This window comes from Leopardus geoffroyi, chromosome D3 (assembly GCF_018350155.1).
Source record: "Leopardus geoffroyi isolate Oge1 chromosome D3, O.geoffroyi_Oge1_pat1.0, whole genome shotgun sequence".
Taxonomy (NCBI): domain Eukaryota; kingdom Metazoa; phylum Chordata; class Mammalia; order Carnivora; family Felidae; genus Leopardus; species Leopardus geoffroyi.
The window spans coordinates 45,838,529-45,843,218 of NC_059339.1; positions in this window are offsets into that span (position 1 = coordinate 45,838,529).

Genomic DNA, 4,690 nt, shown 5'->3' on the forward strand with positions numbered 1-4,690 from the left:
AAACTTGAGTGCCCTCTGAGACTACTCATCTCCGTCTGGTGTCCATGGCAAGGAATAAGGGTCATCATTCTTTGCTCTCTCCAGAGTAGCTCCCAAAACATTATTCTGCACTAGCCCCCCAGGAAAATGGCGCTCCTCTGGCATCTCTAACCATCTCACTCTGTCGAAGCTTCTTTACCAGCATTATCTACCAACCTCTGGGGTACAATCTGCATGTATTCTAAAGACTCTGGCACCTGCTCATACTCACTGCACTCCACTCCAAGCCCTGCCATCTTGCTGGATAGTTTTAAGGTCCATTTGGATCACCCATCCAATGTCCTGATGTTTTATCCTGTTCCCTTAAGCTTCCCAACCTCGTCCTCAACGCTGCTTCTCTGTAGCTTCCTCTGACTCAGGAATAACCTACATCTGCTCTACCTTTAAAACTCTTATATAGCAGGCTTCTCACTCACTCACTCGCTCTTTCTGAGGTGAAATTCGTATAACATAAAATAAAGCATTTTAAAGTGTAAAATTCATTGGTATTGAGCAGATTCACAACATTGTACGACTATCACCTATATCGATTTCCAATTTTCTTCACCCCAAAAGAAAACCCTTTACCTATTAAGCAGTCACTCTTAATTTCCCTCTTCTTCTCACCCCATCCCCTGGCAACCACCAATCTGCTTTCTGTCTTTATGGATTTACCTATCCTGGATTTTTCACATAAGTGGAATCATACAATATGTGCCTTTGTCACTGGCTTCTTTCACTTAGCATGACGTTTTTGAGGTTCATCCACATTGTAGCACATATCAGTACTTCATTCCTGAATTAGTTTCCCTGGACTACCATAACAAAATACCACAGACTGGGTGGCTTAAACAGAAGAGATTTATTTTCTCAGTGTTCTGGGGGATGGAAGTCCAAGATCAAGGTGCCTACAGGACTGTTTTCCTTTAAAAGCTGCTCTCGGGGGCGCCTGGGTGGTTCAGTTGGTTAAGTGTCCTACTTCGGCTCAGGTCATGCATGATGTCTCAGTTCGTGGGTTCAAGCCCCACATCAGGCTGTGTGCTGACAGCTCAGAGCCTGGTGCCTACTTCAGATTCTGTGTCTCCCTCTCTCTCTCTGCCCTCCCTCCCCCACCTATCACATTCTGTGTGTGTGTTTCTCTCTCAAAAATGAATGAACTTCAAAAAGTTTTTTAAAGGCTACTCTCTTTGGCTTATAGATGGCTGGCCTCTTGCTGTCCCTTCATGTGGATGTTCCTCTGTGAGCAGGTGCCCTAGATGTCTCTTTCTTTTCTTATAAGAATACCAGTCATACTGGATTAGGGCCCCACTCTACCACCTTTATTTTAATTTAGTCACCTCTGTGAGACCTTATCTCCATATACTGTTTCCTCCTGAGATACTGGGGGTTGAGACTTCAATAAACGAATTTTGGGAGTCATGATTCAATCCGTAAAAGTTGCTTTTATGGCTGGGTAATGTTCTGTTGAATGTATATACCATATTTTGTTTATCCATTCATCCACTGATGGACATTTGCATTGTTTCCACCCTTTCGCTATTGTGAATAATGGTTCCATGAACATTCAGGTGCAAGTATTGTTGAGTACCTGTTTTCAATTCTTTTGGGTATATACCTAGGCGTGGAATTGCTGGATCATATGGTAATGCTATGTTTAACTTATTAAGGAACTGCCAAATTGTTTTCCACAGCAAGGGCATCGTTTTACCTTCCCACCAGCCACATACGAGGGTTCTCCACATCTTTACCAACTCTTGCTATTTAGCCCACTGCCTCTTCACTCTTTAGGTCCATTATGGCATTTCTCTCTCGCAATTTCTTCACTCCAACTTCATCAAAATCTCTTGCCCTTGACTCCTTATATTCCCCCTAAAAACTATCTCCTTTTTCATTTCTTTCCAAAGCTAATATAAACCACATAATTCAATATGTGTGACATTGAGCTCCCCAAGTATCAGTTTTTCAATCTATAAAGTGGGGATAACAATATTCCCCAGGACCATTTTAAGAACCGAATGAGCTAACATGTTTGAAGTGTTTAATTCAACACATATTAAGCATTCACTAAACAGTAGCTATGATATTGACTATCAGATTTCTAACTTTAGCCCTTACTTTTTTCTCATAAACGCCAGGCTTTCATTGGTCATTTTTTTTTGTTCATTTTTTTTTTAGTGTTTATTTATCTTTGAGAGAAGGAGAAAGGGAGAGCAGGGGAGGGGCAGAGAGAGAGGAAGACACAGAATCCAAAGCAGGCTTCAGGCTCTGAGCTGTCTGCATACAGCCCAAAGCAGGGCTTGAACTCACAAGCTGTGAGATCATGACCTGAGCTGAAGTCTGACATTTAACTGACTGAGCCACCCAGGTGCCCCTGGTCATTTTCAACTGCATCCATTTAGTTCATTCATTCACAGGTATTTGTTGAGTGCCTATTATATGTCAGGCACCATACTGAGCATTGATTACAGCAGTGAACAAAATAAACGTGACCCTTGCTTTCATGGAGTAAGAGAAAAAAAGGTAAATAAATGTGTTCTTATACATGTTGATGGCTGCCATGGTTCGTAGGCAACCGAAGTTTAACATATCCAAAATTAGTATTATCTTCCCTCTGAACCAGATTTTCAGACACCACCATCCACCCAGTCAACCAATTGAAAAAGCAGAAGTTATTTCAGCTCCTTGAGCTTCAATGAGATGCCTTACCTCCCATTCCACCCCTACCCCTATGTGTACTAGCAACATCAGGCACCGAAGTCCAAGAACAAAATCTTGGAAATAAGATAAAGAAGAGTTGGAATATTCAAGTTGCCTTATAGAAATGAAAAAAAAAATTTGAAATTAGTCTCAAAGTATTAACCCTCATCATTAATTGTCTGGCAGGTTTTCCAGTCTCCAACCTCACCTCTCCCCAGTCTACCCTTCACACAACTGTCAGAATTATCTTCCTAGTAAGCAAACCTGAAAACATGACTTTCCCCATTTAAAATCTTTTACTGACTATTGTCTAACCTCTGAAGTTCTTGGCATTAAAATCTCTTAGACCTGGCCCTTCCCTGCATTCTCCAACTCAATCTTTTACTTTGTCCCTTTTGAACTGTGGGTTCAAACCATGTCAAACCTCTTGCCTTTTTCCAATGCATGCTGTATACAGTTCCTCTTTGTGTGGAAGCCCCCACCTGCCCTTACAGCCTATCTCAGTGATGGCTGCTTACCTTGCAAGAGTGAACTCAGTGTCATCGACCTTAAGGAATCATTCCTGAACATCTAAGTAGATCTGACCTCTTTCCTTTATGTGATCCCTGGGCCCTGCGTATACTTCTATCATAGCATCTTTAACACTTAATTGTACTTGTGTTTATGACTTCAAGGTACATGAGGATGGGCACTTATTTTTATTCATATTTGTCACTTCAATGTTAGGTACTAAAGAAAGCACTCACATTTTTTTGAATAAATTATCTAAAACAAATAGCCAGATTCTTAGTTCTAGTTTTGACTTCCAGTCCTTTTCTGATACGTCTCCCACATGGCCCCCTTACTGGCACATTTTTGTCACACACTGCATCTCAGTTTTTCTTTCTGATCTACTCTTTTTCCTTTAATCTTTTTCTTTAGAAATTCTTGGCTAATTTAATAGGAAACTCCAATAACTTTTCTTGGTTGATTCTCTCTCCTGTTTCTTTCTTATCCAGAATTGAGGGATCCATTTAATTTTGATTACATCCATTTTCCCTCAACTATCTATACCCCAGTCGTAACCCTTTGGACCTTAAGAGGGAATGTAATTTCCACACACATTCACATATATGGGCAACATTTGCCAAGCACAGGTCTGTATCCTATAATTTGGAGTTTTTGAAATATTCAGAACGTGTTCTGACCGGGAATGGCAAGAACTGTGTGCTAAAGGAAACCATCAAGGTGAGTGTCCTAGGGATCTCAAGCATAGACAGTCAGGGATCCTGGCTCAGAATGGCAATTTAAGGAGAACATTGCTATTCAGAATAGTGTTTATTTCCAGAATGTCTGAAGAGTCAACAAGTAGAGATATAGAGCCAGTCTCCTAGCCTAGGGTGCCTGGGTTTACCACTCATTAGCTTTGCCACTCACTAGCTGTATGGCTTCCAGCAGGTTACTTTATGCCAAGGTTTTATTATCGGTGAAATTGAGATCATGCTAGAAACAATGCACCTCTCAGGATTCTTTTGAGGATTGAGAGTTAACACAGTACTTTGAACAATGCACAAATATAGTAAGTGAAACGTAATGCTTAGCTATTTTTATCCGGTCACTTGATAAGAATCTACAAAACACCTAACCAAAACTTTTATTACGCAGTCCTACTTTTTTGCTCAATGTTCCATTACACATTTTACAAATTTTCACTTTTTATGCGCCGCTTCCTAATGGCAGACTTCAGTAACAACAAAATCTGACTACTTGCTGTCCCCCATACCATCCCAGTTTAGAATTAACCCAGAAAATAATGAAAGAACAGAAGCAGTCTCGTTTGTTTGTTGCTATAAACAACTGAGTCACACGCAGTCAAATTCACTTTAACTAGATCCAGCTGCAGTCTCCGGCAGCCACAGGGGAAGGAGCGGGAGGGCGGTACGAGAACAGGGCGCGGCCTGGCCAGAGGAACCACGCCCTACGCCAGCTCTGTCCT